The sequence below is a fragment of the Nyctereutes procyonoides genome, unplaced genomic scaffold (assembly GCF_905146905.1).
Source record: "Nyctereutes procyonoides isolate TBG_1078 unplaced genomic scaffold, NYPRO_anot_genome, whole genome shotgun sequence".
NCBI classification, from domain to species: domain Eukaryota; kingdom Metazoa; phylum Chordata; class Mammalia; order Carnivora; family Canidae; genus Nyctereutes; species Nyctereutes procyonoides.
The window spans coordinates 41,422,587-41,450,154 of record NW_026575135.1 but is presented as its reverse complement, the minus strand read 5'-3'; the positions used below and the strand labels follow the sequence as shown (position 1 = coordinate 41,450,154).

At 34.7% G+C, this 27,568-nt stretch overlaps 1 pseudogene; it reads left to right on the top strand.

The window, feature by feature from the left end:
- The first annotated feature begins 803 nt into the window (after positions 1-803).
- Positions 804-21,848, top strand: LOC129494597 (UPF0235 protein C15orf40 homolog; annotated as a pseudogene).
- Positions 21,849-27,568: the final 5,720 nt, after the last annotated feature.

Below are 27,568 nucleotides of genomic sequence, written 5' to 3'. Positions count from 1 at the left end.
AGCCTGAGAAACAGTTGCATTATTCTTCAGTTTAATATGGAAACCATATAACTGCCCTAGATTATGCAGGAAAAAATTGCAGTGTTCACTTAAACTATGCTAAGCTATTATAAGACAGGTTTTGACACTTTTAACTCATTACTCACCCAGATGATATTAATCAGGGAAGACCAGATCTCTGACTTAGAGGTACTGAAGAAACTGGGGAGCTGCAGAATAAGAATGTTTTCGTAGGCTGTTTTCAGATACCCGGGAGGATGAATCCTTGAAAAGGACTGAGGCTGCTCCTCTCTCACTTGAATTCCAGTGACATTCACACGAGAGAAGTACATAAGTTATTTGGCCTACGTTTTTTGGCAATTAGAGATTGCTGATAATTTACAAACAAATAATCTGAAATCAAGATGCTGGCTGGCAGGGATAGAAAGGGAACCACCTTGAGAACTGCCTGCAACATTTCAGATTTGGTCATGCAAAGACATTTGCTGCCTCTGTGAACCTGATTTAGTTCAACTGAACTAACACTGAAGAAAGAGGTCTAGATGTGAGTTATTTCACAAGGATCTACCCTCAAAAGAAATGCATTGAGAGGACTAGATCCCTAAAAGCCAGGGACTGTAAGGAAGATGAGTCATAAGTTAAAGATGAGGAAGCATTGCCCATACCAGGGAACTATAGACCAAAGTGCCCAGATAAGGGATTTATGAGGAATTCCCCCCCCCAAAAAAATATATATATATATACACTATAAGAGGGAGGATCATGTTTGGTGCCCATGATCTGCTGGATTGCATTTCGTCTAGATGTCTAAAACCTTTCCCTTTAGGCCTAACCCCAGAGGTACTACTGACAACATCTTGCAAGAGGGAAGGAAGGAGAGGGCAGGAGAAGAGATCACCATCACCTTCCAGTTGAATGTTGTATCACCTTGGGTGATGGATGAGAGTAAGGGAATTTGAAAGTCAGCTGGGTTTGTTTATTACCTGAGACTTATTCCAAAAGGCCAAAATTTCATCCAGATGTTTAAAAGAAAAAATAAAAAAGTATATCAAAGGAACAACTTAAAGGGATCACCTGTAAAACCAAATAAATTTGCTTTAGCTTGTATTTTATCAAGAGCAGCTCATTCAATGCACTAGAAAAAAGGTAGAGTAAATATTGGACAAGCAAACAAACAAATCTTTTCAGTATTTTTTCCAGGAATAAACAAAGGATAGAAGGAAGAATTACAGTTAATTTTTTCCTCATTTCCATAGCATATGGAAATGAAAGGTCTATAATCCTGTAATTAGCATTAATATCTGTTAATAAATGAACTCTGTCAAAGCAAAAAAGATTTTATTGAGAGTATTCTAATTGGCAGAGAATCCAGAATATGAGTTCAACTCTATTGAAACAAAGGGCTGAAATGTTTTTAATATTTGCAGCAGGAGGATCACAGTCCACCTGTTTGTCAATTGGCCTTTTCCAAAACAAAAGTAAACTTCTTCATATCTTCCCAACTGGAGGTCATTTACAGCTTGTAGCAAGGCATCCACCAAAACCAACCAATAGAGACCCTGAGATAGGGCATTATCTTCTTTGATTATTATATTTCAAAGAGATGGCTCTCAGTACTTGAGAAAGACAATCCTCAGTTATAAAACAAGAAGGATATTTTTAAAGTGACTTATAGCTCATATGGGGCAGAGAAAAGACTGACAATTACTTTTTTAAAAAGTAAATGCTCAGGCAGCCCTGGTAGCCCAGTGGTTTAGCACCGCCTTCAGTCTGGGGTGTGATCCTGGAGACTCGGGATCGAGTCCCACCTCGGGCTCCCTGCATGGAGCCTGCTTCTCCCTCTGCCTGTATCTCTGCCCCCCTCTCTCTCTCTCTGTGTCTGTCATGAATAAATAAATAAAGTCTTTAAAAAAAAGAAAAGTAAATGCTCTAAGGGAATGGGTTGCATATTAATGCATAAACTGCCTTTTATGCATTACTATGTGATGGACTAACATATTGCTACAAGTGAATCTTAATATCCAAATCTCACTTTGTTACATTTTTCATTCATTTAGCTTTCACTTACTTTTAAGATGAAAGGATCAAACTGAATAACTCCAATGCATTTACTTAAATAAATCCAATATTAAAAACTCAAAAAGCTGAAAAACAATGTGTTCCTAAATAAAATATTTTAGTAGCAAACATACAGATCTAAATAATTTCTTCTGAGATTCAAATAAGGACCTGGAGAATCAAGTACCAGAAACATCTAAACCTTAAGAAAAAAAATAAATGACTAAAAATATAAAATGACAAAAATATAAAATGATGATTATTTTACTTTTTCTGTGAATTGATTTGAGGTTTGCCAGTTTTTTAATTCAATCTATAGCTTCTATCCTTTCTCTAGCACTCTTAATCAAACATACATAACTTTACTCTTATTTGTAAGCAATATTCCAACCATTTCCCCTCATAAAATACATTATTCTCCCTCCATTACCATTCAGTTCCTCCACTCTCTCTCTTCATGTTTTTGTTTTTAAGATTTTATTTATTTACTCATGAGAGACACAGAGCAAGAGAGGCAGTCAGGTACACAGGCAGAGGGAGAAGCAGGCTCCATGCAGGGAGCCTGACATGGGAGTCGGACTCCAGGATCAGGCCGTGGCCTGAAGGCAGTGCTAAACCGCTGAGCCATCCAGGCTGCCCATCTACCTTCATGAGTTAAAGCATTTTATAAACATTTGTGGTTTTTAATCTTCCTTTCCCCGATTTTTTTTTTCCTTTTCCTATCTCCAATGAGTCTGTATCATTGCAAAAGCAAACAATCAAACAGAAATAAAAACAAAAATAACTGTTTTCATGTTTAAGGATATGGGATTTAACAGAAGCAAGTAGGTTTAAGGAAAAGGATTGGATGGGGTGGAATTCAGGAGGCTATGTGTGATGTCATTGCCTTGTGCTACAGGATTAGGGGATATGATCTTTAGGTCTGGCTGCTGTTGCCACTGAAAGTGTTCTCCCAAGAGTCAAGTGTCCCCAGCCTTTGCAAGAATAGAAATAGACAAAGCCGCACATAGCAAAGCATGTAGCACAAGTTTGGCAAGTGAATTCACTTAATGGAAACTTATTTGCATCTAAATAATGTTGCAAAGGAGGATGAGAGGTTTTGTTTTACCTGTCCAGGCTCTGCTCTTAATGAAAACTTACTAGAAAGAAGTAGAAATTGGTACCAAATGTCAACTGATTACATGCAGTACAGTATAGCCACTGTCTACTGAATATTTAAATATATCCATCTGCTTATCCCTAAATTTTAACACAGCAATAATGACAGTAACAATGCATTTTTTGCTTAAGAAAAAGAAGGAAGGAAGGAAGGAAGGAAGGAAGGAAGGAAGGAAGGAAGGAAGGAAGGAAGAGAAAGAAAGAAAGAAAGAAAGAAAGAAAGAAAGAAAGAAAGAAAGAAAGAAAGAAAGAGAAAGAAAGAAAGAGAAAGAAAGAAAGAAAGAAAGAAAGAAAGAAAGAAAGAAAGAGCAAGCAAGTTCAATCTTTCCCCAAAATGGACAAGCAGTTATATCAGTCTTTGTAGTTCTTTCTGGATAAGAATTATTCTGCTTCTAGTTAACTACAATCCCCCTACATATGCTATAGTTTAAAGAATAAGTTATATAATAAACACCAATAAAAATCTTTATATATATAATATAACTGGTAAGAAGAATAACAGGAAAAAAAAACATAGTTGCTTTATATACAAAACCAAACCAAATAAGGTCAAAGTACATAGATAACCATTATATTCTTTATTTTTGTACTTCGTCATAATCTTATTTATGATGATCTTTTACTGCTTAATTCATATGCTCTAAATTCTAAAATAGCTCCTTCAGTTGATCAGTGATTTTTAACTGATGAAGTACCTCAAATGATTATGTATGAAATATCTGAGTGTTGAGGGTATTGCTTAGATGAACTGTAGCTGTTTATTAATTTTTGTCAGTGGTATGGAAGTACTCAGTTATCCCAAATAGTTCCCTAGACTCCAGATATATTCCTACTATTCAATATCACTTCCTTTGCTTCCTAAAATCATGTCCAAAATAAACTTACTTGTACTCAAATCTTCCTCTGAAGTTTTTGTTCAAGTGAATAAAACTAAAGCAATTTTAAGGTCATTTTATTTAATTCAGTAATCTCCATCATGCCCTGTTTGTTCAATGACATGAGGAATTTATATTTTGTAGGAGGAGAACTTGATATCCGTTCTATGAAATCGTTGCTGGGTCTTCTAGTGAAAGCATCTTCCTGAGTAGAAAGTCCTCTGGATAAACAAAGTCTAAAGATTTAGGAGGAGAAGAAAAAAATGTATAAGTGGATTATTAGATATAATGGTGAAAGGACCCATTTCTATTTCCATCATTCTCAGGTCCATAAACACTAACTATGAGATAAACAACCCCATATATAGTCTTCTGGTTTAGAATATAAAATATAACCTTTAAAATAGTACCCAAACTTTATGGTATGTGGCCCTGTCTGGTATTTTATGGAGACTTTGAAAAAAAGCATATCAATATTCTTAGTAGACCAGCTGCCTCTCAGTAAATTAATTACATCAAAAATAAAGGAGAGGAAAAAAAATCATTGCATCCTATCAATAGATACTGCAAGAACATTTGATAAAATTCAAAAGAGCAACATAATATAAACCCTTTACTATCACTGGACTAGAAAGCAATTAGGCAGGTATAATAAAGACTGTCACCAATAACCCAAAAGAAGGTACATGAAAATTGGTGACATAATGAACTACTTTGTTTAAAATAATTATCTAGACAAGGACAACTACTATAGCCTTTATGGTTTAACATTTCTTTTTTTTTTAATTTTTATTTATTTATGATAGTCACAGAGAGAGAGAGGCAGAGACACAGGCAGAGGGAGAAGCAGGCTCCATGCACCGGGAGCCCAATGTGGGATTCGATCCCGGGTCTCCAGGATCGCGCCCTGGGCCAAAGGCAGGTGCCAAACCGCTGCGCCACCCAGGGATCCCATGGTTTAACATTTCTTTGGAGAATTTGGCAAATACAAGATGAAAACAAAGTGATTTACATCAACTTCAGAAAATATAAAATCTCCTTGTTTTGCTAAATGAAAAGATGAAAACCTAGAAAATTCCCATATTAGGCTTGCTAGAATGAGGACATTTTGTCTTAATTTAACCCTAAATATCAAGAGTAAAGTGAATGAAAATATTCCATTGGCAACAATGAAATATACGTACTTAAAAAAAACTCATGAAGAAATACTCAGAAAAGACATCTACATGAAACAATTATAAAGCCATTAGCAGACATAAAACAATATATAAAAATAATGTAAAGTTATTTATAGAAAATACTTAGATATCATCATAAAAATATAAGTTCTCAATTAATATATGTATTTGATGGAATCCCAATAGAATCCTGAGATTTTCATGGAATTAAATTGAACGATCTTAAAACTGCTTTAGTTTTATTCACTTGAACAAAATCTTGAGAGGAAGATTTGAGTACAGTAAGTTTATCTGGGACATGATTTTTGGAAGCAAAAGTGAAGAAAGAGGGGTAATGAAGAAAGGGGGGAAAAAGTATTCATAATATAATAGTTTATGTTTGTGGATCCTGGGCATGGGGGGGAAGGGCAATCACTGGGCTGACCTGAAAAGTATAGAGAACTGTGCATCAGATTGCTAGGGGCCTGGAGTGATTCTCCACCATCTTTGTTCCTTTGTTCTTTAAGGATGGCTCCAAGGAGCATTAAGCAGGACTGCACAAAACTAGGGCCAAATAAGCTGTAGGTGTTGCAAAAGTTCAGGAGCTGAAGAAAAATCTTAGATAAGACCTTGATTTTGTCTAGGGTCTGACAGTGACAGGTAAGTCTAAATTCCCAAGAATCATCTAATATATATGATACTGGAATTAAAGTTAGATAAAAAGAAAGTGACAGAGTATAGCAGAAATATCTGCAACAAAAATTGAGAATAAATAAGAATAAATGGTAATGTTATTAAACCACTTAGTGGAGAATTTCCTTAAAAAGATATTAAAATGTAGGGGAGTCAGACTGGCCTAGTCAGTAGAGCATGTGACTCTTGCTCTCGGGGTGGTGAGTTCAGGCCTCATGTTGAGTGTGGAGCCTACTTAAAAAATTGTTTTCTTTTTAAATAAAAAGATATTAAAATATAGAGAGTAGACAATAATCAAATTAACTTAGTGTTAGTGTGAGAATATACAAACCAATCAAACAAAACAGAGAAATCAGAACTAAATTCCCAAATATGACATATTAACAGAGATGAATGCAGCAAGTTTGATTCAGTGGAAAATGACAAACACTTTCATAAATGGTAGCAGATACATGGTATTCAACAGAGGAGAAGAATGAATTCCCAGACTTCATCACAGTCAAAACTAAAATCCAGGTGAATAAATTATTTAAATATTTTTAAAAGCATGAAAAGGTTACAAGGAAATTCTAAGATACTGTATGAATTATTTAAATATAGAAAGTCTTTTCTAGGCAAGACTTAAAATCAATAATCTATTTAAAAAATAGATATTTGGGTGCCTGGGTGCCTCAGGGGTTGAGCGCCTGCCTTCGGCTCAGGTCATGATCCCAGGTCCTGGGATGGAGTCCCACTTCAGGCTCCCTGTGAAGAGTCTGCTTCTCCTTCTGCCTATGTCTCTGCCTCTCTCTCTGTGTTTCTCAAGAATGGATAAATAATTTTTTTGAAAAAGATATTTGATGAGAATAGATCTACTGTCAATGGACAAAATAGAGCAAAATATTGTATCATAGCAGACAAAATTTCTAAGTTATTTATTAGTAATGAGTAAATGAATAAATATAATAAAAATGGCAGAGATGAATTGTTATTACAAAAAAGAAAATGTTTTTAAAGTTGATAAATAAGTAATAGATGCTCAATTTGTAATTCAAAGATGCATTATAGCTACATTGCAATATATCAAAAATTGAAATATGTATTTCAAATGTAGACATCATTCAGTTATTCTACGTTGAAAAATTAATCAATTACAAAGTACTTAAATAAAATCATATTTATTGTTTGCTTTGTTCCAAATATGGAAACAAAGTGAAGGACAACAGAGAAGTAAATTGAAAAAAACTTTAAGAGGATACTTTAACCAAATCAGAAAAGCAATTATAATCAGTAAACTATTTAAATTTTTATAAAATCTATGATGACAATTATGTAGACAGCTTTGAGGGAATTGTCATATTTGAGGGAAACATATTTGGTAATAACATGGCTCATCTGTGTGTAGAGATGCGAGACTGTTATGATTAAGTAGATGCAGATGGATGATGTATCCATAGAGAAAAACAGCATATATGATATAGATTCAGTTAACTGAAGAGTAAGATTGGGATGACATTACATATGATTGTAGAAATAGTGAATTTTTGCTGTGTTAATTTTTTCTTGCTAAGAATAGGTAAATAGATCACACAAATTTTAGAACACATATAATGAAATATCTTCTAATAATTTCTATTATTATTTTTATTTTTCTGATTATATAAACTAAATATATTATTAAAATTAAATCATAATGCTTTTTTAAAAAGTAATTCCAAATTTTATTTGAAATATTACACTTATTAAATTAACTGAGTGAATATGAAACAATAAAGATGACAATGAATAAAGACTCCAGATACATAAATATTACATATTTATATTAAAAAGCATCCTCTCGGTAATAGAGAAGAAGATCAATTAAACAGAATAGAAAGCAGAAAAGGAAGTCATTGTCATATATAATGTAGGATACAAAAAAGGCAGTTTAAGTCATTTGAGAAAAGATTAAATACTATAGAGAATATTGAGACTTTTTGCTGGTTGAAGCGTAAAGTTTGGCTTTTCTCATTATATTACAAGAAGGAAGGAAAGAAGGAAAGGGAGAAGGAAAAGATGTAACATTTAAATATAAAAATGAAACAGTAAAAGTATTTAAGTGAATTATATTTTATAAAGGGAAAGCCCTTTTATTATGATACAAAAAATCAATAAATTACAAAGGAAATTATTAATAAACTTTACTACAAATGTGGTAAACATATAAAACATACAAAGCTAAAGAAAATTTTAACAAAAGACAATCTGATCAGATAAATGTTACAGTTCCTTCTGGATTTTGTAATTTCAGCTATTTTTAATTTTCATAATTATGTTTTATAGATTCTGTTACTATAGTATTATAGTTTAAAAAGCAGTATATTAGTTTCCAAGGGTTTCTGTAACAATATCCTACAAACTAGATGGTTTACCACAACAGAAATCTATTCTCTCACAGTTCTGGGGAACCAGAAAATTGAAATCAAGGTGTTTGTTTTGAGGGAGAATCTGTTATGAGCATTTCTCCTTGCTTCCGGTAGTTGCTGGCAACACTTGACATTCCTTGGCTTAAAAACATCGCTCCAATCTCTGTTTGTCATCATATGTGTGTCTGTATCTCTTTGTCTCCTCTTAGGAGGATACCAGTGATTGATTTAGGACCCACACTATTCCAGCATGGTCTCCTCTTCACTTGATTATATCTGCAAATGCCTTATTTCCAAGTAAAGTCATTTTCATTGATGCAAGGATTAGGACTTCCATATACCATTTTAAAGGACACAATTCAACATGTAACATAATGTAAATATCTGTAATTTATAGAGTAATTTTTTTCCAAAAAAAAAATCAATGCTAGCCTTCTGTTTGTGTCATCCTCCCCTCAGAGTTTATGGAACATGTGTAATTAATAAAAGTAAATACTAATATGCTAACCCATTAAGACACCTTTTGAGAGATTTCATCTTGACTTTTGTCCTTTGGTTTATTATTAGTTGCAGTTATCAATATATTCGGTATCTTGGGAAGGGAAATAATATTAGAGATTCACGTAGTGTCTGCATACTGTGTGCATATATGTTCATAGTCAAGAAAAGAGTATATATAAAATACACGCCGTGTGTCTAAAAATCATTTTGTGGGTGGGAGAAAACTTTAGGAGTCAATGAATATGTTTAGAGCATAGATTGTGGTGATGGTTTTGCAGAAACCTTGCTTCAAACTCACCAAGTTGTGAACATTAAATACACAGCTTTTTATATGTTAATCATACCTCAATAAAGAGGTTTTTAAAAATTGCCTTGATCTATTCATTCTCACATGTGGTGTTTTTTTTTCAAAAGTAATCTAGAGGCTTAAAACACACACACACACACACACACACACACACACACACGAACATTGTATTACATTGTTTAATCTTCAATAACGCTCTTAATGCCCCCATCTTCCATAGTGCTCTTTCTTTCACACTTTCTCAGTTTCTAAGTGGCATGTCGTTCATTTATACTGGGTGCAATCTAAGATGTTTTTCTATATCACAACAAATAAATGTTAATACACCTTGTAAGAGATTACACAAATATATTTAATCTTTTCAAACCTGTTACTAATACCATATTCTAGAGATTTCACTCACTGATATTTGCCATAGCAGAACCATGGACTATTAGAATAAAGTGTTCAAAGATACATTGTTTTTAAATGTTTTCTCACATAACTATGTGCGAAAATTCTTAATAAGAACATTCTTAATAAGAATAATGGAAGATGATGCCCGTTTGTTGTCAACTGTTGCTGAATGAATTTCCTAGAATAATGAAGGAGAATAATTATTAGCAGTATCATTTTTACCAAGACTTTTAGCATTACATATCAAATTATGGACTCACCGATGTGTCCTAAAAATCCTTGCTGAGGAAACAAACCTACAAGGGACAGAGGGACTACATGTGGGTGTGCTGGGTGCCCAAGAACAGAGGGGAGTGGAAACCCCTGTCAATCACCCAGAGGTCTGTGTTTGATCTGAATAGAGAGCTCTACTCCCTGAGAGCTTGAGTCCCTTTGTCCCTCAAAGGCATGCTTTTATCGCCAAACCTCATGACAGAGAAAAAAGTACAGGGAGGCCCCTTGTTGGTATTCGGTTTTTAGAGCTGCTGCACACAGATTTTAAAAATCGTTCTTTGATTTTTCAATTTACTCTCTTCTAAGGCTGATAATGCTTGAGGGTTGTGCTGAAGAGAGATTAGAGACAGGTAATAGAAGCCACGGAAGAAGCAACACTTGTTTTCTGCTATGGTCAATATGAAAAATTATCCTACTTTGATGAATGGAAGCCTGGTGTGCTGAGAAACACAGAAATATGGAAAAATGTAAATTACACAGCCCTTTTACATTCAAAGGGAAATTCAAGTTCTGTTTAGAACTGGGTTCTCTCCAGATGCAAGTGAATGACAAACCCTGTGTGTCCCCAAAGAAACATTCTCTATAGACAGAAATACAGAATGAGGCCTATATCTTTATTTCTCTTTTTTATGCTGCAAGGCAAAACTTTCGAAGCTAATCATTTTTACGTACCATACCTACTGGAGGGCATTTCTCAAACTGTTCTCTGAGAAATTCTTGCTTTCTGGGCAGCCCGAGTGGCTTAGCAGTTTAGTGCCTGCCTTCAGCCCAGGGCGTGATCCTGGAGACCTGGGATTGAGTCCCACATCGGGCTCCCTGAATGGAGCCTGCTTCTCCCTCTGCCTGTCTCTCTGTTTCTCTCTCTGTTTCTTGAATAAATAAATAAAATCTTAAAAAAGAAAGAAATTCTTGTTTTCTGAGATTATTACAAGGAGCCTCTAACTACAAATTGCCAATCATAAACAAACGTTAGTAACATATTTTTCCAATAATTTGTTTTTAACATATATGTGATTACTTACATATCTGTCTCTTACTTGTCTAATAAATACTGGGAATTCCAGAGCATAAAGGAGAGATGAGAGACAGTCTACTGATTTGAAGTCAGATATTTTGATAGATAAACTAACATATATAGTGCATTCACTATATGCTAGCTCCCGATCAGAAGTTCTTTGAATGTATCAATTCCTTTGATCTTCACAATGTAAGGTAGGTGTTAAATTAATTAAACATAGAGGCCATTATACTGAGGTGGCTCTAATGCCATGGCAACCTATGCAAGCAAATCAAAATCTTAAGCCTCTAAGTGCCTCTGGGTTATGAATTGAAACCTAAGGACAATCAATCACAGCTAATAGGCTTTAAGCTACAGTCAATCACATAATTTCCTTGCTTTGTTTTTGTCATCTCTCTACTAGAGTCTTTCTCCAGCTTGGAGTGGACCACTCCTAACTACTTCTGGTTTTGCCCTGCCTGATTCCAATTCATTTTTGCTCAAATAAACTCTTAAAATTTTTAATATGCCTCAGTTTCTCTTTTAACATAGATAATTTAACTGTCATCATCGTATGGAAAAGTGAAGCAACCACCTCTTAGTGTAATGACTGAAATTTAGATAATGGATTTGATTAAAGGCCAAAAGTAAGCCCCTCCCTACAAACATAATCACCTGATTTATAATGAAGGTACAAGTTGGCTAGATTTAATAAGAAAAGAATATCCTTTTCAACAAAATGTATAGAAACAATTGAACCTCCAAATACAAAACTTGAATATTGATTTAGAAGTTATTAAAATTTCTAGAATGAAACATAAAAGAAAATATATGTGCTTTTAGATTCAGCAAAGACTAATTATATCACCAAAAATATGCATGAAAGGAAAAGTAACTTGAATCTTATCTAAATTTTAAAAAGTTTGCATAGCCACACTGTTAAGAAAATAGAAAGAAAGTGAAGACTGGGAGAAAATATATGTAAATCACACTTATGACTAAGGATATAAATCCAGAGTATATAAATAACTGTTAAAATTAACAATAAGATGATACAAACAGATATATTACAAATATACGAAGAGACATTTTGACAAAGAGGATACACTTTATGGGTGTCAAATAAACATATGAAAATACACAACATCATTAATTACTAGAGAAATACAAATTAAAATAGAAATGAGATACCACTACCTACTTATTAGAATAGATAAAAACAAAACTGACAATACCAAGTTCTGACGAGGAGATGGAGAAACTGAAACCAACATGGTTGGTGAGAAGTTACAGGCAATTTGAAAGAGAGTTTGGCAGTTTCCTGATTGATCAATCGATTGATTGACTTTAAGATTCATTGGTGGGGAGGAGCAGAAGGAGAGAATATCCAAGCAAACTCCTGATGAGCATGAAGCCCAGCTCAAGGCTCCACATCACAAGCCATGAGATCATGACCTGAACCAAATCCAAGAGTCAAATTCTTAACCAACTGAAAACCCAGGTGCTCTTCTTATTTTTAAGCTTTATTCTTGAATAACTACTTAAAAATGGAACTATACCCTGAAATATTTTTTTTGCACAAAATAATTTATGTAAGATTTGTTTTCACTAAGAAAGATAACTTAATCAGGCTTCATTTCACAAGCTCTTCTTGGGGGTGTATAATGTCATCTTAAAAGTTTCCTTTAGTTAAATAATCTTTTAAAAATCTAGCAAGGAATAACAAGAAGAGAAAGATAATATAATCTGATATTATCAGAAATATAATCTGATTTGTGAGCAAGAGGAAATGGGCTTCTATATAATGGAACAACAAATCAAAAACAGCAATGATGTTTACAATGTGTAATCACAGATTTGTGCTAAAATCATTGAGAGATATTCAGAAGGCTCCTTTCCTTGATCAATTTTCCCAATTGCCAACTAGTATCCCTTGCACCTCTCAAATGTTTCTGGGAGTATCTAAGACAGTCTGAGCCCAAGTTGAGGTAGAAAAGCTCAAGAGACTATTTTACAATAATAGCTCCATCTCTGCTTTTCTACTTGTGTTCTGTATATCTACCCATGTTTTATATAGTGCCTCCGAATAAGTCAAAGTAGTTATGTTCCCATTTCAAGGGGGAACACATAGCCTAAATCTCTTTCCAATACAAGCCCCTAACCCCAAACAATAAAGAGACTCATTCTCCTTTCTTTTCTGAGTCTCCAAGACATTCCATCTACTATTCTCTACCTGTCACTTACTCTATTTAGTAAACTCTGCCTTCACTTTTGCTGGATTGCATTTGATTTCTATCCTGCCTGATGCCAAGGACCATCTTGGCTGATCCTTTGGAACCCCCTCCAGGTATTCAGACCCAGCCTGCCTGCATCAGTTACTACTGGTAGTACTACACATCTATCTTTTCAAATATGAATCTAAGCAAAAACTCTGAGATGTTAATGCTTTGCAGATAATTATGGTAAATAAAGAAGACAATAGTTCTCTGCTAAGAAAAGATCAGAAATTGAAATTTCAAAACAGAGATATTTTCTAATATATTGTCTTTAAAGCATCCTGCTTTATTTACTTATTTATGCTCTGATTTCTCCTGTTAGGAATGTAAAAAAGTTAAAAATGTGATTTTTTTTCATGAACCTATCAGGGTGTCATTTATAACTCCCCAATAAATACAATTTGTGTAACACAGCTCATATGAGAGACAAGGCAGCAAATAGTTGATTCAATTGCCTCACAAAATCCTCAGTTCTATTGTAAAAAAATACAAGCCAAGAAAGAAACTCCCTGTGGTGTAACATGAGGATCAATTATTCATTTGATTCGTGTAAACTGGCAGGAATGACATTATTTGACAAAAAGCTTTTGTTTATATGATTGAAGGCAAATGAAAAAAAGAAATCAAATAACTTGAATAGAAAGGCTTTATTTACATAAGAGGCTTATGAGATCCATGCAACTGGGGTTCAGTCAAAGCAACACTTCCATCAATGTATATTTATGATTATTTTAATTTTCTTTCTTTATATACATTTCCCAGAAAGAAGACACCTCAGCTTGATGATTCCAAGAACTATTTATGCTTGAATGCTTGAAATGCAAAGGCTTTTGATTTGTTTTGTTTTTTTTTTTTATAAAATATTTCCTGCATTATAGTGGATATATAGAGATAAAATAAAAGCCATAAATTATAAAGTAATCCAGAAATCAAAACTAAATTACAATAGAGGAAACTTTTTTTGCTGTATTTCATTTTTAAGGATACCTTTTTTGTGGGTAGAATGTTATATATATTCATTTATGAAAATCATAAAAAGCATAATAAACTTATACTTTGATATTCCAAATAATTAGATACTGATTAGATTTAAATGTGTAGGTGTGCAATCTCTTTTAGTCTAAATAGTCTCACTAAATTGGAAATTTGTTTTTACTTTTTCCTTTCCTCTTTTAATTTCTATTTAAAAATGACTTCTTGGGATCCCTGGGTGGCGCAGTGGTTTAGTGCCTGCCTTTGGCCCAGGGCGCGATCCTGGAGACCCGGGATCGAATCCCACGTCGGGCTCCCAGTGCATGGAGCCTGCTTCTCCCTCTGCCTATGTCTCTGCCTCTCTGTGTGTGTGTGTGTGTGTGACTATCATAAATAAAAATTTAAAAAAAAATTGTAAGAGTCACTATTCATAGAAATGTGAAAAAATAAAATTAAAAAAAAATGACTTCCTCACATCATCAGAAACTCTTAAGAAAAAGCATAGCCTAATTGACCTCTAATCATTACTTCCCCAAGTTTTATGTTATCTATTAAACATATATCTCTTTCCAAATTTTTACTTTTACAAATAGTACAAAATATTTTACTTTTCATTTATTATGCTTATAGAATGAATTCCTAAAATTAAATTATTGATAAGCTTCTAAATGTTATCACTTATTTTATATTGGCAGAGAAAGATAAAAAATGTATGCAAGCATACTCACAGTTTTCCTACAATTGCTGATTTCATGATGTGTGATTATAAATTACGTAGAAAAATAAATAATCTTTGTTTCATCAATAGAAAAATATAATTTTATAATTAATTTGTAAATAAACTATTACTTTTGAATTTTAACCTTTTTAAATTTATTATTGGAAAATTATCTTTTTCTAAAGAGTTTGTTGATGCATTTGTTATGAGTACTCTCCTTTATGATGTGGAAACTCTTAATTTTATAGATGCTATAGTTTGGGGTTGTCAATGTTACAAGTGTTTTGTCTTCAATAAGCCACCATTTTTTGGTGCTTTAATTTTTTGTTTATAATAAGGTACAGAAATTTTTATGTGTTTACTGAGATTTGTTTTGTTGGGCCCAGAGAAAACATTTTAAAGAAAATTTTGGGGGGCACCTGGGTGGCTCAGTGGTTGAGCTCTCCTTTTGGCTCAGAGTGTGATCCCTGGGTTCTGGGATCGAGTCCTGTATCAGGCCCCGACAGGGAGACTGCTTCTCCCTCTGACTATGTCTCTGCCTCTCTTTCTATGTCTTTCATGAATAAATAAATAAAATTTTTAAAATAATATAAAATTCAAGACCATATTTCTTATTTATGCTGTTCTAAATATTTTTTCTAGTTTTTATAGCTTCAACAGGTATACAACCATTATATTGCATATGTCAAAATCATAATTGAATAATTGATTCTCCATATGAAGTATCTTATTAGGAATTATTTTGATCAGTCATAAATTGTATCCATATTGTATTACTAAGAACTGATTATTCTGCAACATATAACACTTCAAATGTCTATGTAAGGCTTTCTGTTTTACATCATAGTCTTTATATTTTTATAGGTGGAAGATTAAATTTAAATAGAAATGCCCTTATTTTATTTAAGAGCATCTCAAATTTGTTTACTAATTTCAAGGGCGATCTCCATGTATATCTGTAAAATAGGATTAAATAAATGAACATCTGTGGAGCTTTTGTTGGCATACTATGAGTGTAAGTGAGGTTGGATGATTATTATTTCTCTTCAATATGAAAGATCATTAATTTAAGCTACATTTTAAAAATAAAATTTACAGAACCTGTTCTATAAATTCTAAATCAATTGAAATTCCTCACTAACATCTCTTCTAAATAAACAGTATTAAAAAAGTATTCTGTGAATTAGATAAGTGTCACCTGATGTGATAAAATAAACACTAACAGAAGTGAAACTCACTAAAAAAGCAGAGCATAAGTCATCCATTTTAAGAGATAGAAAATTAGGGCATGTAAGCTATTATAGTGGTGTCTTATAAAAGCAGTAATAGTTAAGAAAGAAAAGAAAGACAAACTTTTCTCCAGAAAATTCTTGAATGCCTTACAAAACATGAATTTTCTTTTTTTAAAGATTGTATTTACTTGAGAGAGAGAGAAAGTGAGAGAGAGAAAGAGAGTAGGTGGGGGGTGTAGTAGATGGAGAGGGAGAAGCAGACTCCTTGCTGAGCCAGGAGCTCAAGGTGGGCTCAATCCCAGGACCCTGGGATCATGACCTAAATCCAAGGCAGATGCTTAATCGACTGAGCTACCCAGGCACCCCAAAACGTGAACTTTGTAATCAATAAGACCACTAATCTGAGAGGAGATCTTTTGTCTCTCTTTGTGTTTGGATTTTTAAAACCAATTAGCAGCTAGATTAATACAAAGTTTGTGTTTTAGATTTATCAGTCATGCCACTTCCTCTAACCAACCACCAGGCACACATGTATGCATGCAGATGTGTGTGAACAAACACACTGAGTTTGGAACTAATTGAGGATCAGAAAAACTGTTATTAATGAGTTTAATTAGTTAAAATTGTGAAACTGAGATTGTTGAATTACAGCGAGTAATCATTGGATAGGATAGAGACCCTGAGAAAAAGTTTCATCTGCATAGTAACATAGCTTACAGATGGTTCCCACCTTATACTATAAGGCAAAAGAGGGAAAGAAAGAGAAAGAAAATGAGAGGAATATTGTATATATATATGTATACATATATAATATATATATAATATATACTATATATATAATATTAGAAAAAAGGAGGGGGAGGAAAAGAGGTAAAGGGAAAGAAGAATGCTATTTTTAATGTACCCCCCCATTAGAAGACTGATAATTCACTCATTCTCCAATGAGGTTAACAGAAAAACTAAAAATTGGTATTCTTATACAAATAGAACTTCACTAAGGGTACATGAGAAAAATGAATTTCTCTCTAAATATATATTATCAAACATGTTACAGACAAATTTTGAGAATTGTCTTGTTTCAATAAAAGAATGAAGGAAAACAAACACACATTAAAAAAAACCCACCTGTACCTGTCATGATTTACAATATGCAAAGTGTCTTCTATAATTATTGTCTAGTCAACTATAGCAAAGTTAAATTTAACTGGAAAAATTAAATAATAACTGCAATGTATGTCAACTTAACTTTTTAAATAAAAGAAGTTATAAAACAGCTTATTCTTAATTGAGAAGCAATAATTTTGAAAATATAATTATGGATATGCATTATATATCTCATATAAGTATGTCAATATAATTCAAATGAACATTTCTACAGTCCATTACACTTTATAAAACTTTTTCTAATGTCTATCTCACAGGACCCACTAAGATAGGTGAACATTGCTATTTAGGATAAGAGAATGAGGTCTTAATGAGTTTATGAAACTTATCTAAAATCAAATAGAAAGAATATTCTAGAATATGATCCCCAATTTTATGAATTTCTTTCTTCCATGATTAGAAAGAGATGAGGAGGGAGAGACAGAGACAGTGCCTGTGCATACATACAGGCTTATATTGGTGTGTATAAAAGAGAAAGAAATGGATTTTGGTCAGAATTGATAAGATCTAAGAATGATGATATGGGCCAGGTAATAATACTCAGGACGCTTTAGTTAAAATACAATGTAAATAAATCAAAGTGAATATGCTTAGGCTGGTTGAGCAATATATTTTCAGGTAAGAACTTATAATGGTGCTACTCATCCTAACAGGTTGAAAATATCTTCTATGTAAAGCAAGATCACTCAGATAATATATAAAACAAAGACAATAACTTTGATCTTTGGAGTATGATGTGCATTTATTTAAGAATAAAGATGACATAATAATGATATAGAAGACAGAGTATTTTTGCCCTTGTAGAACCTACCATATGATTCAGGAATTCCACTTCTGGAAATATATCCAAAGGAAATAGAAACACTATGTTGGAGAGATATCTGTACCCCCATGTTTTTTTTTAAGATTTTATTTTATTTATTCATGAGATACACAGAGAGAGAGAGAGAGGCAGAGACACAGGCAGAGGGAGAAGCGGGGTTCATGCAGGGAGCCCAATGTGGGACTCGATCCCGGGTCTCCAGGATCATGCTCTTGGTTGAAGGCGGCATTAAACTTCTGTGCCACCAGGTCTGCCCTGTACCCCCATGTTTATTGCAGAATTATTTACAATAGCCAAGACATGGGAATTCATCAATGGATTAATGGGTAGAGAAGTTGTAGTATATATGAACAGTAGAATATCACTCAGCCAGAAAAAAGGAAGGAAATCCTACCATTTGGGACAGCATGGTTCGGCCTTGAAGATATTATGCTAAGTGAAATAAATCAGATTTTTTTTAAAAAGGCAAATACTATATATGATCTCACTTTAACGTAGAATCTAAAACACACAAACCAAAAAAAAAATAAAAAATAAAAATAAAAACAAAAATCCCTCTTAGGAAAAAAAAAAGGTCAGATTTGCAGCTATCAGAAGCAAGAGGAGAGAAGAGAATTGGAGGAAGGTGGTCAACAGACACAAAATTCCAGCAATAAGATCAGTGAGTACTAGCGATGCAGTGTACAACAGAATCGCTATAGTTAATATTGCTGTATGGTATATTCGAAAGCTTTAACAAGGGTAGATTCCAGGAGTTCTCATCATATTATCTGTATGACATGATGGATGTTAACTAAATTTATTGTGGTAATTATTTCATAATATATGCAAGTCAAGTCATTAGCCTTTACAAAAGCTTATACATGCTGTGTAACAATTACATCTCAATAAAACTGGAAATAAAATAAGTACAGGAAGATGGCAGCATAGGAGGACCTTAAGCTTATCTCATCCCACAACCTGGTACAACCAGATAACACTCACATCACTGTAAATAACCCAGAAAAAGACCTGAATACTCACAGAACAAACTTTACAACTAAACATAGAGAAGAAGCCACATTGAAGAGAGTAGGAAGAAGCATAGTGGGGAGCTAAATAGATCCCCGACCTTCTGCAGGATGGAGGGATCCTCAAGGGTGGACAAAAGACAGAAACACACCATCACAGGAAAGACAAATCCCCATAATATTTGCTTTGAAAATTAGAGAGGCTGAATTTGATGAATTCTTAGAACCTGTGTGACTTAAAGCCTAGAATATTAAAAATCAGCAGGCTTGGTTTCAGGAGAGCCTGGAGGGTGATAAGAAACTGAGTCCTCACACTTAAAGAGAAAGCACAACAAACAGCCTGAGGAGATAACAGCTCAGAAGCATCAGTTTGAAAAGCACCTGGGACATGCAAAAGAGAGAGTTGTTTATGCATCTCGGAGGAACAGAGATCACTGGAAGACTCCTCTAGGAACAGGGAAGTTGGCAAGCACCATTTCCCTTTCCCACCCCCAGCATAAACATCCCCAACCACCTGTAGGAACCAGCCTAGCACTCACATTCACTACCTAACTAGCTTAAACCAAGCCCCATACTCCCACTGTCCCATACTTCAGCAGATTCACCCTTTCCAGTCATGCTTGCCCCAGTCCCTGCACTGCAGGTCTCCGCCCCAGAAGACCAGCATAAACTGTGCCCACCCAGGTCTCCTGACCCATGTGCTTTGAGGGCCTTCGTTCTAAGCAACAGCAGCAGGCCCTACCTGTGGAAGTCCAGCCTGCAGTTTCTTAAAACTGCACACACCATACAGATCTGCCTTGGCTGGCCCTGATTCTGGCAGCAGCAGCAGCATGTCTCCTTTTGCAGCAGACCAGCATGTACCCTGTTAAAACTGTGACTGGTCCTGGAAAGCTGGTCCCACAATGGCTGCAGGTCCCCTCTCATCAGTGTGAAATCTTGCAGGCACTGTCTACCACCCCCCCTTCCAATATGCTCTTGGCTAAAGGCCATTTAAACTGGGGCCACAAGCTTAAATGTGTGTGCCAGGAACTTGACAGGGGTCAGCACCACTCCAAAGTGACTCTTATCTTGGAAAGATAACCATACACACCACTCATACTGAAGCCCCTGCAGCAAGCTGGGGACACAGAGTTGGTAATTATAAGCCCCATGCACAAATGAAAACTTTTATGGTGACAATACAAGAAAAGTATCCTGCAGTTTGATGCTACTGCACCTCTAGCAAAAGCCTAGTCTGACTAACTCAAGTCCAAGGAGGCTCCAGAATGGTCCACTAACAACACAGGGACCAAACCCTGCCCACCGTAGGCAAAGAGAGTCACTGTAGATGAGTAGTCTGAAGGAAAAAAGTAGCCAAGATAAAACAGCAGAGTGTATGCAATGCCCATAGGAGACACCCCTGAAGCACCAGGTTCTGGTGAACAGGTGACATTGCACTCCAGGGCACCACAGGACCTCTTCTTCATAAGGCCATTATTTTCAAGAGCAGAAGATGAAGTTGACTTTCTTAGCACAGAGAAACTGACTTAGAGAGGTAGAAAATATGTCCCAAATGAAAGGACAGGACAAACCCACAGTAAGAAAACTAAATGAAATGGATATAAATAATGAACTTGATAGAGAATTTAAAGTAATGATCATAAAAATTCTTGACTTGAGAAGAGAATGGAAGATATCAGTGAGACCTTTAACAAAGAGAGAAAAAACAATCAGAAATGAAGAACGCAATAAACAAAATTAAAAATACACTAGATGGAATAAATAGCAGACAAGAGGAAGCAGAAGAGTGAAACAGCGACCTGGAAGACAAAGCAATGCAAAGTAATTGAACTGAACATCTGGGAAAAGAAAAAAAAATATATATATATATATATACACACACAAAATGGGATAGTCTTAGGGTAACAGTGACTCTATCAAGTATAATACTTGAATTATAGAGATCTCAAAAGAGGGAAAGAGAGAAAGGGGGGCAGAACATATATTTGAAGAAATAATAACTGAAAACTTCCTGAATCTGTGGAAGGAAACAGAAATGCATAACCAGGAGGCACAGATCTTTCCATAAAATCAATCCAAGGTTATCCACAACCAGACATGCAATAATTAAAATTAAGTAACATGCTACTAAATGAATAGGTTAACCAAGAAGTCAAAGAAGAAATAAAAAAATACATAAAACAAATGAAAATGGAAGCACAATAGTCCAAAATCTTTACGATGCAGCAAAAGGGGTTATAAGAGACAAGTTTATAACAATACAGGCCTACATCAAGAAGCAAGAAAAATCACAAACAAATAACCGAACTTTACACCTACAAGAGCTGGAAAAACAACAACCAAATGCCCAAACCAGTCCCCGACCGGCTTTCAGGCAGGGAAGCTGTGGCTGGGAGGTGGGCTGAGGCAGCTCGGGTAGGGACTCAAGGCGCAGTAGGGACACGGGGCACGGGCCAGAGCCTCCCATCGGCTCCCCCTTAGGTGCCGAGATGCTCAAGGAAGCTGGGGCAACGAACAAGGGCAAGAGCCAGGAGCCAGAGAAGCCACCTCCTGGCTTAGGTCCTGTGGCGGTGGACCCCAGAGGTGGTGTGACCATAGCCATCCACGCCAAACCCGGGTCCAAACAAAACCTTGTGACAGACGTGAGAGCGGAAGCTGTGAGCGTGGCCATCTCAGCCCCCACTTCGGAAGGAGATGCTCCTGCCAAGCTCTGTCGGTACCTGTCCAAGGTCCTGAAGCTAGGAAGAGTAAAGTGGTTTTGGATGAGGGTGGTGAATCTCGTAAAAAAGTGGTGAAGCTATTAGCATCCACAACCACTGAAGAGATCTTGGAGAAATTAAAGCAACAGGTCTAGAAAAAAATAAAAGCAAATTTTGAGAAATACATCCTTGAGAAGCTTTTTAATTGCTATCAGTGAAAAGGCTGTTAAGTAGGAAAATAAATTTCAGGGCATGGAAGAACAAGAAAAAAAAAAGAAAGAAAAAGAAAAAAATTAAGAATAGGACTCAAAAAAGCAGGAATTTTAAAAGTAATGTATGTTCAATTCAGATTCTAACATCCCTGACCCCAAACAGCTTGGAACATTAGTCCAATTTTATCACGTTACACAGTAACAGCTGGAAGAGATCTTCAAGAATGACGTTAGTCAGTCCCTTCATCCTGTGGCGGGGCTTCCAGAAGTTGAGAGACCTGTTCAGGTCACATCATACAGGATGGCGGCTAGAACCAAGGCCCCTTGACTTCTGGCTGGATGCAGTTTATCCTGATTGTAAATGAAGATTATTTCCATGCCACTTCTAAGGTTCTGAGGATTTCCTTCTCTAGAGTTTAAAAGTGACAGAAGAAAACCTATCACACTGCTTTGTGGTCTTACTTTATATTTTAAAAGGCTTATTTAAATACAAAAAATGCTTTTTCTGTCTTTTAAAAACTCAATGGAGCATTTTGTGACAAAGTAAATAATAATCAGGACTTATAATTTAACGTTAATTATTTTGGGGAAGTCACTGAATGTTCATCCTCATTGGATGGTAACTACAGTTTTCAAATCTGGTAGTTCTTATGAATCTCCAAAGATCCTTAAAAGAAGAGGGCCTGAAAGCTACTTTCCGTATTTGTAAAAGCCTATCAGAAATCATATCTATATTAAAGCTTCAGAAGCTAATAATAAATATGTTGTTTTAAAATATCCAATGCAAATTATAGTGACTTGGTCAGGTAAATAATAAGTTCACCTTTGTTGATCATAATCAAAGTAGATATGTGCTTTTGTCTAAGTACTTGAGAAAATATATTCGTAGACAAAATGTTTAAAAATACAAAAATCTCCAAGAAGAACAAATAATAAAAAACTACTGATCATGAAAGAAGAAAAAAAAAAGCCCAAACAGGTAGAAAGAAAGGAATAATAAAAATTACAGCAGAAATATGTGATATAGGGATCCCTGGGTGGCTCAGCGGTTTAGCGCCTGCCTTTGGCCCAGGGCATGGTTCTGGAGTCCTGGGATCGAGTCCCTTGTCGGGCTCCCGGTGCATGGAGTCTGCTTCTCCCTCTGCCTGTGTCTTTGCCCCTCTCTATCTCTCTCTCTACGTCTATCATGAATAAATAAATAAAATCTTAAAAAAAAGAAATATGTGATATAGAAACTAAAACAAAGGATGTGTGGGTGGCTTAGCAGTTGAGCATCTGTCTTCAGCTCAGGGCATGATCCCAGGGCCTGGGGATTGAGTCCCACTCTGCAAGGAGCCTGCTTCTCCCTCTGCCTATGTCTCTGCGTCTCCCTCTGTCTCTCATGAATAAATAAATAAAATCTTTAAAAAAAGAGAAACTAAAACAACAATAAAAACAACAAACAATAAATACCTATTTGAATAATCTTTATCCCCCCCTCCTTTTTTTTATCTGGTTGCTGTGGCTAGGACTTCTAGTACTATGCTGATTAATGAAAATCGATGAAACCAGGAGCTGGTTATTTGAAAAGATTAACAAAATTGATAATCATCTAGCCAGACTCAAAGAGAGAGAGAGAACACAAATAAAAACACAAATGAAAGAGGAAAAAATAAAAATAGCACAGAAATACAAGTTTAAGAGAATATTATGAAAAATTATATGCCAACAAATTGGACAAACTAGAAGAAGTGGATAACTTTCTAGAAACATATAACTTCCCAAAAATTAATCAGAAAGAGAAAATTTGGACGGACCGATAACTAGCAATGAAATTGAATCAGTAATCAAAAACTCCCAACAAATGAAAGTCCAGGACCAGATGGCTTCACAGGTGAGTTCTATCAAACATTTGAAGACGTTTAATACCTATTCTTTTCAATCTTTTCCAGAAAATAGAAGAGGAAGGAAAACTTCTAAATTCATTCTAGGAGGCCAGCATTACCTTAATAGTAAAACCAGATAAAAATGCCACAAAAAAAGAGAACCACCGGCCAATATCTCTGATGAACATAGATGTAAAAATCCTTAACAAAATATTGGCAAACTGAATCGAACGATACCTTAAAAAAAGTCATTCACCATGATCAAATGGGATCTAATCTCTGACTGCAAGGGTAGTTCAATAATCACAAATCAATCAATGTGATATATCACTAAGACAAAGGATAAAAACCACATGATCATTTCAATAGATGCAGAAAAAGCATTTGACAAAGTACAACATCCATTCATGATAAATCAAACAAAACAAAAACATCAATTCAATTCCTTTTAAAAGGAACATAACTCAATATAATAAAGGCCTTAAATAGAAAACCTACAGTGAACATCATCTTCAATGGGGTAAAAAAAAACTGAGAGGTTTTCCTCTAAAGTCAAGAACAAGGCAGGGATGTGCAGTCTCACCATTTTTTAATCAGTATAGTATTAGGAACCAGACCCAAAAAAAAGTAATAAAAGGTATTCAAATTGGTAAGAATGAAGTAAAATTTCCCATATTTGCAGATGACATGATAGTCTATAGAAAATCCTAAAGAATCCACCAGGGCAGCCTGGGTGGCTCAGTGGTTTAGCGCCGCCTTCAGCCCAGGGTGTGATCCTGGAGACCTGGGATCGAGTCCCACATCAGGCTCCTCGCATGGAGCCTGCTTCTCCCTCTGCCTGTGTCTCTGCCTCTCTCTCTCTGTGTCTCTCATGAATAAATAAATAAAATCTTAAAAAAAAAAGAATCCACCCAAAAAAACCTACTAGAACTGATAAATGAATTCAGTAAGTTTGCAGGGTATAAAATCAATGTACAGAAATCTGTTGCATTTCTATACACTAATAATGAAGCATCAGAAAGAGAATTTTTATTCCAATTTATAATTATATCCAAAATAATAAAATAGTTAGGAATAAAGAAATGAAAGACATGCAATCTGAAAACTATGAAATATTGATGAAAGAAATTGCAGATTATACAAATAAATGAAAAGACATTCCATACTCATGGATTGGAGGAAGAAATATTGTTAAAATGTCTATACTGCCTAGAGCAATCTGCAGATACAGTACAATTCCTATCAGAATACCAAAAGCATTTTTCACAGAACTAGAATAAACAATCCTAAAATTTTTGTGGAACACAAAAGACTCCAAATAGCTAAAGCAATCTTGAAAAAGAAGAGTAAAACTAGAGGTATCACAATTCCAGGATTTAAGTTCAATTACAAAACTATAGTAATCAAAACAGTATGATATGGTCACAAAAATAGACACATAGATCAGTAGAACAAAATAGAAAGCCCCAGAATAAACCCACAATGATACAGTTAATCAATCTTCAACAAAGAAAACAAGAATATGCAATGGGAAAAAGACAATCTTTTCAACAAACAGTGTTGGGAAAACTGGACAACAACTTGCAATGAATGAAACTGGACCACTTTCTTAAACCATGCATAAAAGTAAACTCAAAATGGATTAAAGAGATCGAAAGCTATGAAAATCCTATAAGGCAGCACAGGCAATAATTTTTCTGACATCAATCATATGTTTCTCTGAGATAACAGAAATAAAAGTAAAAATAAACTTAGGGCTACATCAAAATAAAAGCTTCTGCACAGCAAAGGAAACAACCAACAATACTTAAAGACAACCTACTGAATGAGAAAATATATTCGCAAATGACATATCTGATGAAGGCTTAGTATTCTAAATATATAAAGAACTTATAAAGTTCAACACCCAAAAAGCAAATAATCCAATTATAAAAAATGAGCAGAAGGCATGAACAGACATTTCTCCAAAAAAGACATCTAGATGACCAAAAGACACGTGAAAAGATCCTCATAATCACTCATCATCAGGGAAATGCAAATAAAAAACACAATGAGGCATTACTGCATATCAATCATAATGACTAAAATTAAAAAAAAAACTCAAGAAACAATAAGTGTTGGCAAAATGTAGACAAAATGGAACCCTAGTGCACTCTTGGTGGGAATGCAAACTGGTGCAGCCACTCTGGAAAATATCAGGGAGGTTTGTCAAAAATTTAAAAATAAGACTATCCTGACCCAGTAATAACACTACTGGATATTTACTCAGAATAATAAAAATACTAATTTGAAGGGATATATAGACCCTTACATTTATTGGAACATTATTTTCGATAGCTGATCTATTGAAGTAGCTTAAGTGCCCATTGATAGATGAATGAATAAAGAAGCGGTGTATATATATGCAGAATGGAATATTCTTCAGCCATAAAAGGAATGAAATCTTGCCATTTGCAACAGCACGGATAGAGTTAGAATATAATTCTGAGCAAAATTAGTCAGTCAGAGAAAGACAAATAGTATATGATTCCAATCATATGTGGAATTTAAGAAACAAAACAAATGAACAAAGGAAAAGGAAGAAGACGGACTAACCAAAAGACAGGCTCTTAACTATAGAAAACAAACTGATGGTTAATGAAGGAGATATGGAGTGGGGGAATGGGTGAAATAGGTGAAGGGAATTAAAAGTACACTTAATGAGCGTTGAATAATATATGGAATTTTGTTTTGGGAGATTTTTTGAAGATTTTATTTATTTATTCATGAGAGACACACAGAGAGAGAGAGAGAGAGAGAGAGGCAGAGAGAGACTCCATGTAGAGGAGCTTAATGTGGACTTGATCCCTTGTCTCCAGGATCAGGCCCTAGGCTGAAGGTGGTGCTACACCCCTGAGCCACCTGGGCTGCCCATGGAATTTTGAATCGGTATATTGTACACCTGAAACTAATATAACACTGCACATTGTAATAAAAATTAAACTATAAATAAAAAGTTGAAAAAATAAAAAGAGCTGAATGAAATCTTATTACCAAAATATAACACTGCACACTGGAATAAAATTAAACTATAAATAAAAAGCTAAAAAAATAAAAAGAGCTGAATGAAATCTTATTACCAATGAAGCAAAGGTCCCTTCCTTGTTCCATGTCCCACATTTACAATTTTATCCCAGTTATATTTTTGACAGATGGTACAAGACAACATTTCTTGTTCCAGATCAGAATGAAATTTCCCCTATCAATGTTAGTAGATTGGGTTCATTGGAATCACAAACTATTCGTTTTTTTGTACCTGGCTGATATATTGACGTTCAATATATGTCATTTTTTGTTAGTTATTGATATGCCTTACATCATTATCTTCACAGATTTCTGAGAAAAAAAAATTTGTTGAAAAATATTTGTACAGGAGAGCACACCAACATTGTAGTTTCTATTATATACTGCTAAATAAAAAAATACATCCTTTTAGAATGTGACTTTAATAAGGAACACTTTTGCTGACTTTTTTACATGTTAAAAATCCACTTGGGCAATTCAGTTTTACTTTCCATTATTATTGAACCAAATTCAGCAGTTGTAATGAATGAATGATTTTGTCACCAAAAAGGAAAGCTTTTCCTTTGCAGAAAGAACATATTCTCTGCTCTACTCTAGTTTCATGACCCTTATGAATGCTAAGTTACTTGCAGATCATGAACTGGAAGGATACATGAGTATGCAGGTTTCAATAGTTCTGTTGCAGTCACTCCTATCTAAGGAGTGTCCCTCTACAGAGAGTTTCCAGGATTCTTA